This window comes from Pleurodeles waltl, chromosome 12 (assembly GCF_031143425.1).
Source record: "Pleurodeles waltl isolate 20211129_DDA chromosome 12, aPleWal1.hap1.20221129, whole genome shotgun sequence".
Classification (NCBI taxonomy): domain Eukaryota; kingdom Metazoa; phylum Chordata; class Amphibia; order Caudata; family Salamandridae; genus Pleurodeles; species Pleurodeles waltl.
In genome coordinates this window covers 155,816,815-155,833,444 of record NC_090451.1, presented here as the reverse complement: position 1 = coordinate 155,833,444, position 16,630 = coordinate 155,816,815, and positions in this window count along the sequence as shown.

Here is a 16,630-nt window from a genome sequence, read left to right as displayed (position 1 = left end):
CCAGTCTCCTACCACATGAAGCAAGTGAAGCATGCACGCCTGATTTTCTCTAGTAAGCTTAATTTAAAGAATGAATCAGAATGATTATTTGTGCAGTACAATATTTCAAGTATCGATAAAATGACCAAAGACCTCAAGGCATTTCTAAAGGGAAATTTATAAAAAGGTTCATATACTGCATATCTTTGAAGTGAAATGGGACCATTGAGGAATACCCTGGCACTTTATTGTTTACAAATGAAGCACTACCTGGGACCCTAGTACTGAAGTCCATTAAACAGAGACCAAGTATCCCTTATAGCACTCGAATTTCTCGGTAGCAAGGCAGAGCAATCCAAGGCTGACTCAGTGAGATGCTGTGGGCTTGAAACTCAAACTTCATCAATGCAACAAATATAACTCAATAAATTATTATCTTGTCAGTGCTTTTTCTTCTGAAAAGGAAAATACTTTAAATTCTCATACAACCAAATACAACAGAAAAAACACAACTATGTACAAAATGGCAGCTGGAAAAAATAAAGGAAACACCACTTAAAGGGCCTTGCAATTTATGCTGCATGCAAAGTAAAGAAGATCTTAGTGGTCAATCAACCCTCTAAAGAACTACTAGACATCATAGGTCTGAGGCACGTATAGTGTCCTGTGCCTTAATCCCTAAAACCATAATACATGCATGCCTATAGCAAATCATGTAAGGTATGCAATTCCAAAAAGTCAAGCTAACCAGCTTTGTTAAATTGTTTTCACAATATTTTTAGAAATCAAAATGAACATATACATAGGTGTTGGACTTTTTTGCTTATGCAGGGTCATATCCAATCTTTTAACCTCCTGCCTCCTACTTTTTCTGACCTCTTGCTGTTGCCTTTTGAACTCTGAGCACTTTACCACTGCAAACTAGTGCTAAAGTGCATATGCTCTCTGTGTAAATTGTATGTAATTGGTTTATCCATGATTGGCATATTTGGTTTACTAGTAAGTCTCTAGTAAAGTGCACTAGAGGTGCCAGGGACTGTAAATCAAATGCTACTAGTGGGCCTGCAGCACTGGTTGTGCGACCCACATAAGTAGCTCTGTAATCATGTCTCAGACTTGCCATTGCAGTGTCTCTGTGTGCAATTTTAACTGTAATTTCGACTTCGTAAGTGTACCCACTTGCCAGGCCTAAACCTTTCCTTTTCTTACATGTCAGACACCCCTAAGTTAGGCCCTAGGTAGCCCCAAGGGCAGGGTGCAGTCTATGGTTAATGTGGGACATATAATAATGTGTTTTATATGTCCTGACAGTGAAATGTTGCTAAATTCGTTTTTCACTGCTGCAAGGCCTGTCCCTCTCATAGGTTAACATGGGGGCTACCTTTAAATCTGATTAGAGTGTAGATTCCCTTTGGGAGCGGATGGATATGTGGAGTTTGGGGTCTCTGAGCTCACAATTTAAAAATACATCTTTTAGTAAAGTTGATTTTAAGATTGTGTGTTTAAAAATGCCACTTTTAGAAAGTCAGCATTTTCTTGCTTATACAATTTCTGTGGCTCTGCCTGTTTGTGGATTCCCTGTCTGGGACAGTTTGACAGTTGGGCTGGTTGCACCTCACACTAGACAGTGACACAAAGGGAGCTGGGGTGTAGACTGCATTTCCTGATGAGCCATCTGTGCTAGGAGGGAGGGGAGGAGTGGTCACTCACACCTGAAAGGTCTGTGCCTGCCCTCACACAATGCTGTCTCCAACCCCCTGGTGAGTGTCTGGGGCCTGGCTTGGGCAAGGCAGGATTTCACATTCAAAAGAGAATTTACTTTGAAGTAGTCCTACTTCAAAGGAGAAATTGGGTATAAGAAGGGCACCCAAAACCACAGACTTCAGAATACTTCTGGAAACCAAGAGGAACCTCTGCCTGGAGAAGAGCTGAAGAGCTCAGGAAGAAGAGCGGCCCTGCCTGTGACTGTGCTTTGTGGAACTATCCTGCAGTTGCTGCTTCTGCCAGAGCAAGAGGGCAAAGACTGGACTTTGTGTGCCTCCCATCTTGAGAAGAAATCTCCAAGGGCTTGATTTAGAGCTTGCCTCTTGTTTGAAATCTCAGGGACAGCAAAGACTTCTCTCTGCCAGCACCTGGAGTCTCTGGAGAGACTCCTACTCTGCCCTGGTGCTCATCCAGTTCCTTGCACCATGAAAGGAGAAGCTGGCAGCCCAAGAGCGAGAAATCCACGCACAGAGCATCGTGCGGGGGATAGATCGACGTGACTCCCATCTGCGGCTGAAGAAATGACACGCCACTGGCTCTGTGGCTAAAAATCAACGCTCGCAGGAAACGCGACCGAAGAATCAACGCACGGAGCTGAAGAAATGACGTGCAGTATCGCTGACGGAGACTCGGAGATCGAAACCCAGGTCGTGTGGTTTTTTAATCATTGTGCGTCAGGATTTCTGACACAAGTACCGCTGGGTGTGTAAAAACAATGCAAGGCCTGCCCGGACCCGAGAGTGCTGACCAGATTGACGCATCGCTCTCCTGCGGAGAGAAGAAACGACGCGCCCTGAACTGCCGAAAGGAGAAACGACACAAGGTTTCGCTTGTGAGTGAAATCAACGCATAGCAAGCCCTTTTGACGCACACTCACCCGTGTGGGGTTATTTTTCACGCTCCCAAGGTACATTTTCATGCTAACAGTGTTTGTATGTGTTTTAAACTACATAAATACTCTTTTTGATTTTTAATTAATAACCTGACTTGTGTATTGTGGATTTTATGTCGTTTTTGTCTTGTTTTGTTTAGATAAATGTTTTCTATTTTTCTAAACCTGTGTTGTGTCATTTTGTAGTGTTTTCATTAAGTTGTTGTGTGTGTTGGTACAAATATTTTACACCTAGCACTCTGAAGTTAAGCCTACTGCTCGTGTCAAGCTATCAAGTGGGTAAGCAGGGGTCAGCTGAGGGTGATTTTCTTTTACCCTGACTAGGGTGAGGGTCCTTGCTTGGACATGGGGTAACCTGAGTGCCAACCAAAAACCCAATTTCTAACAATAAGTATTTCCGGTTTGTTATGGAAATTAGAAGATATTTCAACTTTCACTGCTGAAAAGCTCGACCTTTTGTTCTTGACACACTTTAAATAATGAACATTCCATAACATTAATTTCAATGGAAAACACTTATTTTGGTTGTTTAACTGGGTTGCCTAGCAAACTCTGAGGACACAAAATACCTGGGTCCCACCACATTCAAAGGGCACACCAAAGACCAGCCTTTGGAGCTCTGAAAACAAATATTGCTTCTCAGAAGGTTACTGATTCTTTACCCTAGTAAGCCTACAGCAAGTCAATTCCCCCTGAAATTGAGTGAGTGATGGGGCCTGCCACTGCTCCTGGCAGCCCACAGGATTTAAAAAATCTCTTTGTGGTGCATATTCTCCTTCTGGGCACTCTATAGAAATATGTGCTTTTTTAGGGACCCTAAGCCTTATGCGGTCTTTCTTTGCCCCACAACGCTTTCTTTTAAAGGCTTTGTAGTGCCTGCTGGTGACTTAATGTGGCTGTCCATGCCCTGTAGGGCACCAGGCACACAATGACTGGAACCTCTAACCATTAGTTGTACTTCTTGGACTGCTGGGCATTTGAGCCAGGTGCTCTATTCTCATCTGCTGGCCACCACTCTGATGCTAGTGTTTGTGGTGAAGCCATATGACTCCTGCTCTCCCTTTCTAGATGCAGGTTACAGGAGAAAATGGACATTGACACTCTTCACACATGTGGGGTCTCACTTCACCATTCCCAGTGACTTTCCTGGTGAAGTAGAGGTTTGTCATATTTCCTCTACTTATAATAGAGCAACTTCAAGGCAATGCAGAATTAAGCTCTACAGGGTGGTTGTATTGACCCTACTTTGGATTTGTTGTTGTGGCAGTTGTAAATGACCCTGAGGTCACCCAATGCAGCTCGTAAGATGGCATGTATAAGTAGATACTTCTTTATCAATTATCTTTGGACTCGGTTTTGTGCTTAATGTTACTGGTGGTGTGCTTCAGCCACCAGCAGTGCTCTTTAGGAGACTCTCCAGCCTACTAATTTTGCTGGTGTTAAGTGTTGCTTTGCAGTGGTGGCTGCCCCAAATCTCAAGGGGAGGGGTGGGTGGGAGGGAAGGGGGTCAGGAGGTGACAGCGGCACTAAATAATAATTACAAAAATCAATAATAGTAACAAAAAAAGTACCTTTTCCGATGCCGCCGACCCCCACATGCTCCTCTTCTGATGGTGTCCCAGAATTCCCTGGGACACCAACACAGGCTCCCCCACACAATCCGGTCACTGCTCTCATGCTAGAGCTAGCAGGAGAGCTACGCCAGGATTGGTCTGAGTGGCTTGGGCTGCCATTCAGACACTGCATGGGAGTCTGTGCAGTTTCTCCAACTGGGCTGTGTAACACAGCCGAGAGGAGAAACCTAGGTGGGCAAGTCAGTTTGACCAGCCTAAGACGGCCGGTCAAACTAACATGCACACTTAGTGCACTCCACTCCTCCTCCACCCTTTCGTGGACCAGCCCCACCCCTCCCTTCACACACTGGTTCAGCTGAGCCAGCCGTTGAAAAATAAAACAAAATATTGTTTTATTTTTCATCTTCTAGCTCTTATCCAGTGAGGCAACGCTCCTTGGCCACTGCGACGTAGCCGACCCTGGAGTGTTGTGACAGTATGAGGGACTGCTGCTTCCTCCTTTTCAGAACAAGCTGACCGTAGGAGTCATGAACCTGCCTTTTTGTCAAGACCTGTTTGTCTTCTGGTTTGGGGTCTTGCATGCACTAGCACACCAAGGTCATGGAGGCAGACCACTAACCATTTCTTCATGCCCTATGCTCCCATGTCTACGCACCTAGGCCTTCAGTCACTTGCCGGGTACCTTAGTATATAGTAGGAGCCTCCAGTATCCACTCCTGCAACTGACATAAATATGAACAATCTACAGACATCCTAGGAAATCCCATTCCTTTAAAGTCCCCATCAAATTCACCCTCTCCTGGCCCCGTGATTGAGCTTCTGGCTCTGAAGGTAGAATCAACAAAAGTCCTAGGAGTCCAGACTGGTTCCTTCAAATTGCATACAGGGAGTCACCTGCCATGTAGCTCTATACTTCAGGGCTATCGTCCTACTTCTGTCATTCCTCATTTTTTCAGCCACTTTTCTCTGTGCAGGTGTTTAAAATTAGGTGAGGAGGTTTAGACTTATGGACCCCCTATCCAATCCAGTTGTATCATTGGTACATCCAGGAATAAGCCCACTGGCTGCTCAGGCCCTTTAACAGAATTCTGGAAAGGTAATAAAATGACTGCTTTTGTCCTATGCAGGAAGATCCTGCAAATGCTTGACAAGAAGGAGGTGCCAAAAATCTTACGGAGAATTCACACCATTTCCTTTACTAGGAAATGGTTAACGTCAAAGGAATGCCCTATTATTCTAGGAGGAGCTTTGAAAAGCCAGCTGGCTATCAGAGTAATAATCTTGCCCATGAGGGCATTTCAAATCATTAATTCTGTCAAGGTTGGCTCAGGGAATTATGCCCAGTGTTATAAACTCAGGAATAAACTTCTAAAGCAATATTAACTCTTTATATGGGTCAGGGCCCAGGAATTGATACAAAAGGATATGTTAACAACCTTTATTCTTTGTGCCAATCCAAAGTATATTTTAGGCACACTTTAGGCAAAACATAAACAAGTTTAAGCACTGCAGATTTACACACCAGGCAAAGAGAATCATAGTCCCAGTTCAGTTATAAGCTACTAGAAGGCTCCAACCAATGTAACATGGGTCCCACCAGTAATAGTGTTACCTGTGAGTAGATACCAAGCTGAGTAAGACAACAGTGTTTCTCATTCAGCCACCACACCTGTGCACATTTGTGTGCACATATGTTCCATGCATAACCAACACAGACTCTTATTCCAGCCATGCAGAAGAGAAATGTTTTTTAAAAGATGTTACAGGAGGCTATAACTCAATTCTATCTTACCATGGGGTCAATGGGACTAAACCAGAGGTCCATAAGCAAAACAAACAATGGGTACTAATGGGCTTGAATCTGCACTATTACATATTTTTTTCTAAAAATACTATGGTAGTCATTACAACCCTGGCGGACGGTGTTAAAGCGGCTGTAAGACTGCAAACAGGCCGGCGGAAAAAAAATGGGAATTATGACCGTGGCGGAAACCGCCAACAAAGGCAGCCACTTTAACACTGCGACTGCCACGGCGGTACAGACAAACAGCGCGGCGGTCACCGCCAACAGACAGGCGGAAGACAATGTACCGCCCACGGTATCACAACCTACCAATCCACCACCTTTTCCGGGGCGGATTCACCCTGGATAAAAACACTGCGGAAACAGCCATTTCAAAGGGAAAACGCTCACCTCTACACACTCCACGAGGAAGGAGGACACCATGGAACCGGAACTCCAAATACTCCCTGCGATAGTCTTCCTGCTCCTGTACGTCCACCATCAACGCCGGCGCCGAAGACAACGGTGAGTACTGCACCTACGACATAGGGGAGGGGGAGGCAAAAGCCAGGGACACACAGACGCAACACCCCCACCCCACACGACCCTCACCCACTACAACACACACACCAATGCATATCCAAACATAACAGTAACAACCCCCAAACCCCCCAGAAGAATGCAAAGACAAAAGAAAATGAGTGCAACCATTGGAATATATCAAAATACAGTAACCAAATATATACAGATATATATACACATTCAACAAAATTTACATCACGATTAGTAGTGCAGGTAATGCACCATTCAATGTCCGTGGACCACTGGGCCCAAAATGCATGGGCGAGGAGGCCCACATCAGATACCTGATCAAAACGGAGAGAACACTGCCGGGGCATCAGATAGAAATACAACAGGCACCTCAGGGGGAAAGAAAGGGGGAGCACCTCAGCCGGATGAGTGCACCACGCCAGATCCACGAGGGAGCTCAATGCCCATTGATGTATCCTGGGGAGTGCAAAGCCACAGTCTCTCAAGTCTCTACAGTGGGTGGTTTGCCCACTGTACCATCCTGGGGAGTGCAAAGCCACAGTCTCTCAAGTCTCTACAGTGGGTGGTTTGCCCACTGTACCATCCTGGGGAGTGCAAAGCCACAGTCTCTCAAGTGGATAACAGTCTCCACTGGTTCAGGAGGGGGACTGGTGCCCAGAGTGCTTCATCCTGGTAAGGACAGACGGAATGGATGCTGTTCTCCACTGGTTCTGGAGGGGGACTGGTGCCCAGAGTGCATCACTCTCCCCGTGACGGTCCCAGTTCCGTCACTGCCCCTGCCACACATGGGCTAGCGGTGCTTGAGTTGGCGGTTCTTGCCCTGTTCAGCGGTCTTTGCCCTGTTTAGCGGTGCTTGCCCTGTTCAGCGGTGCTTGCCATGGCGGTCTTTGCCCTGTTCAGCGGTCTTTGCTCTGTTCAGCGGTGCTTGCCCTGTTCAGCGGTGCTTGCCATGTTCAGCGGTGCTTGCCATGTTCAGCGGTCTTTGCCCTGTTCAGAGGTGCTTGCCCTGTTCAGTGGTGCTTGCCATGGCGGTCTTTGCCCTGTTCAGTGGTGCTTGCCCTGTTCAGCGGTGCTTGCCCTGTTCAGCGGTGCTTGACTTTGCAGTTTCTGACCTGTTCAGCGGTGCATGCCATGGCGGCCTTTGCCCTGTTCAGCGGTGCTTGCCCTGTTCAGCGGTGCTTGCCATGGTGGTCTTTGCCCTGTTCAGCGATCTTTGCCCTGTTCAGCGGTGCTTGCCCTGTTCAGTGGTGCTTGCCATGGCGGTCTTTGCCCTGTTCAGCAGTGCTTGCCCTGTTCAGCGGTGCTTGCCATGTTCAGCGGTGCTTGCCATGTTCAACGGTCTTTGCCCTGTTCAGCGGTGCTTGCCCTGTTCAGCGGTGCTTGCCATGGCGGTCTTTGCCCTGTTCAGTGGTGCTTGCCCTGTTCAGCGGTGCTTGACTTTGCAGTTTCTGACCTGTTCAGCGGTGCATGCCATGGCGGTCTTTGCCCTGTTCAGCCGTGCTTGCCCTGTTCAGCGGTGCTTGCCATGGTGGTCTTTGCCCTGTTCAGCGGTCTTTGCCTTGTTCAGCGGTGCTTGCCCTGTTCAGCGGTGCTTGCCCTGTTCAGCGGTGCTTGCCATGGCGGTCTTTGCCCTGTTCAGCGGTGCTTGACTTTGAAGTTTCTGACCTGTTCAGCGGTGCATACCATGGCAGTCTTTGCCCTGTTCAGCTGTGCTTGACTTTGCAGTTTCTGACCTGTTAAGCGGTGCATGTCATGGCGGTCTTTGCCCTGTTCAGCGGTGCTTGCCCTGTTCAGCGGTGCTTGCCATGTTCAGCGGTGCTTGCCATGGCGGTCCTTCATTGCCCAGCTGGGCTGGGGCTGGCAGTCCTTCATTGCCCAGCGGGGCTGTGGCTGCCGGGGCCCTCCTGGGCACTGACTCTGGCCGTGGCCTCCTGGCCAGTGACGATGGTGCTGCCCTCCTGGGCACTGACTCTGGTGGTGGCCTCCTGGCCAGTGAAGATGGTGCTGCCCTCCTGGGCACTGACTCTGGCGGTGGCCTCCTCGGCAGTGACGATGGTGCTGCCCGCCTGGGCACTGACTCTGGCGGTGGCTTCCTGGCCAGTGACGATGGGGCTGCCCTCCTGAGCACTGACTCTGGCGGTGGCCTCCTGGCCAGTGACGATGGGGCTGGCGGTGGCCTCCTGGGCAGCGGTGATGATGGCGGTCTTCTCCGCCGTGCTGCTCTTCCCAGACTTTGGCGATTTCTTCTGCCCCTTCCCCACCTTGGGAGGAGTCACAGCTGAGTGGACACTCCCCCTAGGACCCTTGTGAGCGGCTTTGCCTGCTGGAGCCTTCCCCCACTCCCGCCGGGCACTGTCCAACTTCTGGTGCTTCACAGGGGGGGGACTGGCTGTGCTGTAGCTCCGTGTCACACTGGCTGCCCTGGTGCCCGGTGCACTCCACATACCTCTAACAGGCACCACTGATACCGGCGATCTTTTGGCTGAGGTGCTAGTACGGGACCTATGAATTGGAGGGGGGGGTGGTGGGAAAGAGGTCAAGCTTGCTCAGGAAAAGTTTCTTAGGAACACTGGGACGGGTAGCTGGAGGGGGTCTGGGAGTGGAGGAAGAGGAGGTGGTTGTAGGAGGTGTAACTTTTGTGGCATTGGGTGCAGGTGCATGCCCTGGAGGCTGTCGTGAGGTGGATGGCTGTTGGGTGGGTGTGTGCCTGCGTTTGTGTACTTTGGGAGGGGGCGTCACAGACACACTGGGAGAGGACACAGGGGAAGTGTAAATGGTAGTGGGGGTGGTGAGTGCAGGTGAGCGGGGTGTGGTGGTGGGTGTGCAGGTGCGGGACCTAGTGGCTGTAGTGGTAATGCATGCAGGTGAGAGTGTAGACGACACTGGGAGGGAGGAGGGAGACGACAAGGAGGGGGACACAGTGGAGGCAGTGGATGTTGCTATGTCTGTATGTGTGATGCTTGCGTGAGTGTCTGTGGGCTGTGTGGTGCTTATGTTTGCCTGAGCTTCCCTTGTGTGTTGACATGTGTGCATGCTGGTCTGATGGTGTGGTTGGGATAGGCTGGGGTACAGGGGATTTGGTCTGGGTGGAGGAAGTTGGAGGGGGAAGGCTAGACACAGGGACAATGGCTGCCATCAGTGCTGAGGCCAGAGTCTGAAAAGCTAGCTGAAGGGCACCCTGACCAGAATAAATGCCCTCCAGGAATGCATTTGTGTGTTGCAATTCCCTTTCTACACCCTGGATGGCATTCAAAATGGTAGACTGCCCAACAGTGAGTAACCTGAGGAGGTCAACGGCCTCCTCACTGAGGGCAGCAGAGGTGACAGGGGCAGGGGCTGAGGTGCCTGGGGCGAAGGTGATGCCCACCCTCCTGGGTGAGCGGGCACGGGGCGAAGGCTGAGGGGCTGCTGGGAGGGCGGTGCTGGTAGGGGGGGTGGCGGCTGTACCTGTAGTAGTGGGGGGCACAGATTTTGCCGCCACCACAAGAGAGCTCCCATCGGAGGACGAGTCTGTGCCGCTGGTTGCTGATCCTGTGACCGCCGTGAAGCTCCCCAATCAATCAATCAATCAATCAATCATAGTATTTATAAAGCGCGCTATGTACCCGTCAGGGTTTCGAGGCGCTGAGGGGGGGGGGGGGTGGGAGGGGAGTGCTGCTGGTTTATCGGTCGAAGAGCCAGGTCTTGAGGAGCCTTCTGAATGCGAGGAGGTCCTGGGTCTGGCGAAGGGATGTGGGGAGAGAGTTCCAGGTCTTGGCGGCGAGGAAGGAGAAGGATCTGCCGTCGGATGTCTTGCGCTGGATTCGGGGTACGATGGCGAGGGCGAGGTTGGCGGATCGGAGTTGATGTTTTGGGGTGTAGAAGTGAAGTCTGGTGTTGAGGTAGGAGGGTCCGGTGTTGTGAAGTGCCTTGTGAGCGTGGGTCAGGAGTTTGAAGGTGATCCTCTTGTCTACCGGGAGCCAGTGGAGTTCCTTTAGGTGAGGGGAGATGTGACTTCGGCGGGGTATGTTGAGGATCAGTCGGGCGGAGGCATTTTGGATACGTTGGAGGCGTTTGATGTCTTTGGTTGGGATGCCTGTGTAGAGTGCGTTGCCGTAGTCAAGTCTGCTGCTGACGAGGGCCTGGGTCACCGTCTTTCTGGTTTCTGTTGGAATCCACTTGAAAATTCTGCGGAGCATTCGGAGGGTGTTGAAACAGGAGGAGGAGACGGCGCTGACCTGTTTGGACATGGTGAGGGCGGAGTCCAGGATGAAGCCGAGGTTTCTTGCGTGGCTGGCAGGGGTGGGTGGGGGTCCGAGGACGGAGGGCCACCATGAGTCGTTCCAGGCCGAGGGGGTGCGTCCGAGGATGAGGACTTCCGTCTTGTCGGAGTTGAGTTTCAGGCGACTGTTGTTCATCCAATCGGCGATAGATTTTAGTCCCTCGTGGAGGTTTGTTTTGGCGGTGAGCGGGTCTTTGGTCAGGGAGAGGACAAGCTGGGTATCGTCGGCGTAGGAGATGATGCTGAGATGATGTTGGCGGGCCAGTTGAGCGAGGGGGGCCATGTAGACGTTGAACAACGTGGGGCTGAGGGAGGATCCTTGGGGGACGCCGCAGATGAGGTTGGTGGCTTTGGAGCGGAAAGGGGAGATACGGACTCTCTGCGTTCTGTCGGAGAGGAAGGATGAGATCCAGTGGAGGGCTTTATCTTGGATGCCGGCTTCCTGGAGGCGGGTCAGTAGGGTGCGGTGGCAGACGGTGTCAAAAGCGGCTGATAGGTCGAGGAGGATGAGGGCTGAGGTTTCGCCGTTGTCCATTTGATGTCTGATGTCATCTGTGGCGGCGAGGAGGGCGGTCTCAGTGCTGTGGTTTCGTCTGAATCCAGATTGTGAGGGGTCCAGGATGGAATTGTCTTCGAGGAAGTGGGTGAGCTGAGTGTTGACGATCTTCTCGATGACTTTCGCTGGAAAAGGGAGGAGAGAGATCGGACGGAAGTTTTTGAGGTCGTTGGGGTCAGCCTTGGGTTTTTTGAGGAGGGGTTGGATTTCTGCGTGTTTCCAGCTGTCCGGGAAGGTGGCAGAAGTGAAGGAGAGGTTGATGATCTTGCGGAGTTCGGGGGCGATGGTGGCGTTTGCTGAGTTGAAAACATGGTGGGGGCAGGGGTCCGTGGGGGAGCCTGAGTGGATGGTGTTCATGGTTGCTATGGTTACTGCCTCGTCCACGTGGGTCCAGGCGGTGAGGCGGCAGTTGCGGGAGGAGACGTCGGGGGTGGGGTCTGGCGGTGGACCGGTGATGAAGCTGTCGTGGATGGTGGTGATTTTCTGGTGGAAGAAGGTGGAGAGGTCGTCGCAGAGTTTCTGGGAGGGCGGGATGTCGTTGGAGTTGGCTTTCGGATTGGAGAGTTCCTTCACGATGCCGAATAGTTCTTTGCAATCGTGGGCGTTGTTGTTGATGCGTTCGGTGAAGTCGGCGCGCTTGGCGGTGCGGATCCGTTGGTGGTGTTCGCGGTTGGCGTTTTTGAGGGCGGCGAGGTTGTCGGGTGTGCGTTCTTGGATCCATTTCTTTTTGAGTTTCTGGCAGTTGCTTTTGGAGGTGGTGAGATCGTCTGTGAACCAGGCTGGTTTTCTCTTTCCTTGGGTGGTGGTGGGTTTCTTGAGAGGGGCAAGGGTGTTGGCGCAGTCGAGGATCCATTGATGGAGGTTGATGGCGGCTGTGCTCGGGTCGATTGCGTCGGGTGGAAGGTTGTTGACGAGGGTGTTGGTCAGTTGCTCTTGGGTGATTTTGCCCCAGCGGCGGTGGGGAGGTAGCTGGATGCGGTGTTGCTCTGTGGTTTTCTTATAGGTAAAGTGGACACAGTGATGGTCAGTCCAGTGGAGTTCGGAGGTGTGGCTGAAGGAAATGTGGTTGCTAGAGGTGAAGAGGGGGTCAAGGGTGTGTCCGGCGATGTGGGTAGGTGTGTTGACTAGCTGGCGGAGACCGAGGTTGAGGAGGTTGGAGGTCAGTGACGCGGTGTTGACGTCGTTGGCATTTTCCAGATGGTAGTTCAGATCTCCCAGGAGGATGTAATCCGGGGAAGCGAGGGCGTGGGTGCTTGCAAGGTCGGCGATGGTGTCGTTGAAGGGGGGTCTTGGTCCTGGAGGGCGGTAAATGAGGGTTCCTCTGAGGGTCGTGTTGGGGTCCGTGTGGATCTGGAAGTGGAGGTGTTCGGCTGTCCTGAGGGTGTCGTCCGAGTGGGTGTGGATTTTGAGGGTAGCTTTGTGAGCGATGGCTATTCCGCCGCCGATTCCGTTGGTTCGATCTCGTCTGGTGATTTTGTATCCGTCCGGTATGGCGATGGCGATGTCCGGAGACGAGGAGTCGTTCCACCAGGTTTCGGTCAGGAAAGCCACGTCAGGAGCAGTGGTGTTGAGCAAATCCCAGAGCTCGATGGCGTGTTTCCGTGCGGAGCGGGTGTTGATGAGGATGCAGTTCAGGTGGTTGGGGTTGGATGTTTTCGTAGTTGGATTGGTCGTTCTGATGCAGGAGAAGTTGCAGGTACGGCAGGAAAAAGGTCCTTTAGTGTGCTTCGGGGATGCCCGGTAGCATTCAGTGGAGGGGCCGTGGTTGAAGGCGCGGAGTTCGTTGATCGAGTAGCGGATGCGGGGGGCGCAAGGGCCAGGGGGTGTGGCGCTGGGCGCGGTCCAGGCGCGGACGGGCGCAGACGGGCTTGCCTCTGGCGCGCCTCCGGCGCGCCAGCGGCGCGGACGCGCAGCGCCAGCCATTAAGAAGGGAGGGGGGAGGGAGGAGCAGCTGGGAGGCGGGAGGGAGCGGCAAATGGGGGCGCGAGGGGGGCGGGGCCGCAGGGAGGCAGCGGCAGGGAACGGAAAGCGCACAAGGGGCAAAAACACTGAAAACGAGCAAAAAACAGCAGATACAATAAGAAAAGCACACAATCAGAAAAAAAAAAATGGCACATTATACGATCGGGGAGACAGCAATCAGGGGGGCACAAAGGGGGCAGAAGCGCCGGCGGCGAGGCGCTGAAAAAAGCGAAAAAAACGAAAAACACTTACGGGACGGCGGAAAGCGGCACACGGGTCAAGTGAAGCTAGTCAGAGCCCACTAGACCCCAGGGATGAGGCGCAGGAGGATGCCTGCGGGTGGAGGAGGGCCTCGAACACGCAAACAGCAGCGTGGTCAGGGGACAGAGGCAGGAGGCAGCAGGTTGGTGCTGCGGTCGTGGGGGGCGAGCTCAGGACCTGAAACAGGTCAGAGGTCGCTCACTCGCGACGCGCAGCGCCAGCCATTAAGAAGGGAGGGGGGAGGGAGGAGCAGCTGGGAGGCGGGAGGCGGGAGGGAACGGCAAATGGGGGCGCGAGGGGGGCGGGGCCGCAGGGAGGCAGCGGCAGGGAACGGGGAGCGCACAAGGGGCAAAAACACTGAAAACAAGCAAAAAACAGCAGATACAATAAGAAAAGCACACAATCAGAAAAAACAAAATGGCACAATATACGATCGGGGAGACAGCAATCAGGGGGGCACAAAGGGGGCAGAAGCGCCGGCGGCGAGGTGCTGAAAAAAGCAAAAAAAACGAAAAACACTTACGGGACGGCGGAAAGCCGCACACGGGTCAAGTGAAGCTAGTCAGAGCCCACTAGACCCCAGGGATGAGGCGCAGGAGGATGCCTGCGGGTGGAGGAGGGCCTCGAACACGCAAACAGCAGCGTGGTCAGGGGACAGAGGCAGGAGGCAGCAGGTTGGTGCTGCGGTCGTGGGGGGCGAGCTCAGGACCTGAAACAGGTCAGAGGTCGCTCCCCTCACCCTCCGTCCCACTGGTGTATTCAGAGTCCGTGGTATGGCCCTCCATGGCCATGTGGGATGCGGCTCCCTTGTGCTCCGGTGCCACTGTACCTCCGCCTGATGATGCTGATGGACACAAGAACAGGGAGACCACAAAAAGGGGGGGAGGCGGCAGAAGAAAGACAGGTTGAGTGCATGGCTTACCGCTACCGTTGGCGGACAATACAGACACAGCAGCCCCCCGCACTCTGCCACGCTGTTGGGCTCTACAGATGCAGTTCCTGGGACATGGCCTACATGGCTATGGTGGACATCAACACACATAGATGACACAGGGGCATGTATATCTGTACTTGGGACTCTACAGAGGTGGGGTGGAGTGCCACATGGCCTGCATTACGGAGGGGCCTAGCCTACGGAACTCGCCCTGGCCTAGGGAAACCCACAGCCCTCCTCCCCCACCCAGACACCTTCACTGCGCGCAAAGTCAGCAGAATGATGTTGTACTCACCCCCTTGTGTCTGCTGTGATGCCCTCAAGCGCCCATCCAACTCAGGGTAGGCCACCGTCAGGATCCGGAACATCAGGGGGGTCATGGTGCGACAGGCACCCTTCCCACGTTGGGAGGCCATCCCCAGCTGAGCCTCCACCGTCTTCTTGCTCCAGCGGCGAATGTCCTCCCATCTTTTACGGCAGTGGGTGCTCCGTCTCTGGTGGACCCCCAGGTTCCGGACGTCCTTCTTCTGGTGGGCGCTGACCTACATGACATGTACAGGGGAAGAAGAGAAGTCATTACCAACTGCACCGTCAAAGTGAGTGGCCCACATCCCTACCCTTGCCATGTGGCACATGCATTCACAGTCCTTCATGCACGCAGAACTGTGGGCCCTTCCTTCTTACAACCAGCCCTCTCCACACAGGCATAGCCCATACAACTTGCTCCCTGTGTACTCATCTGTTGGTCTGGAGGACCGTAGAGTAGCGTGTACTGGGGGAGGACCCCGTCCAAGAGCTTCCCCAACTCCTGTGCAGTGAAGGCAGGGGCCCTTTCCCCAGACGCACGAGCCATTGTCTCTTCCAGACCGAGGTCACAGCAGCACTTGCAGTGTAGGTCCTCTCCTGTCGAAGATCAGGTATCGAGTGATTCAACAGATAAAAAATGGCGGTCACGTCTGCGGCAGTGACGTCCGCGGTGGTGCGCATCATTACCGCCGGCGCACATCATCATTGGCTCCTGGGACCCATAGGGTCCAATGTTAACCAATGCAGCATTGCGCTGCGGTCTTCGGCCGCCTACCGCGACGGTGTACAACGCCAGCGCAGTTACCTCACATCCCATTGTCCCAGTTTAGAGGTCAGGCAGCCGCCATTTCAGGGGCCCACATGGCTTCATTTTCAACTGCGTCACACATACCTAGGCTTAGACTCAACACACATACAGACAACTTTTTGGATTATGTTTCGTGTTCTGTGTAGACTGTGGGTACATACCTCTGAGTTGTTTGACTCTGTGGTCGCTGTTGTCCTTCCTAGGCACCGTCAGCTGGGACATGTGAGGAGATGGCGAAATCCTCCGGTGTACCGACCGCTGGTGGACCTGTTGACAATGGAGGAGCGACATTTAATCATCACCTACAGGTTTGACCGTGCCACAATCCAGGAACTGTGTACCCAGTTGGAGCCTGACCTGATGTCAGCTATCCGCCATCCCACAGGGATCCCCCCTCAAGTGTAGGTGCTATCAGTGCTCCATTTCCGTGCAAGTGGGTCTTTTCAAACAACTGTGGCCATGGCATCAGGGATGTCCCAGCCTATGTTTTCCAACGTGTTGTCCAGAGTGTTGTCTGCCCTGCTGAAACACATGCGGAGCTACATCGTTTTCCGTCAGGTGGAGGATTTGGCTACAGTTAAAGGTGACTTCTATGCCCTTGGGCATATCCCTAACATCATAGGTCCCATTGATGGGACCCATGTAGCTCTGGTCCCCCCCACAGGAGTGACCAGGTGTACAGGAACCGGAAGAGTTATCATTCCATGAATGTACAGATGGTATGTTTGGCAGACCAGTACATCTCCCAGGTAAATTCTATGTTCCCTGGCTCAGTGCATGACTCCTACATCCTGCGGAATAGCAGCATCCCTTATGTGATGGGTCAACTCCAGAGGCACCGTGTGTGGCTATTAGGGGACTCTGGTTACCCCAACCTGTCATGGCTACTGACCCCAGTGAGGAATCCCAGGACCAGGGCAGAGGAACGCTACAATGAGGCCCATGGGCGGACTAGGAGGGTGATCGAACGCACCTTCGGCCTCCTGAAGGCCAGGTTC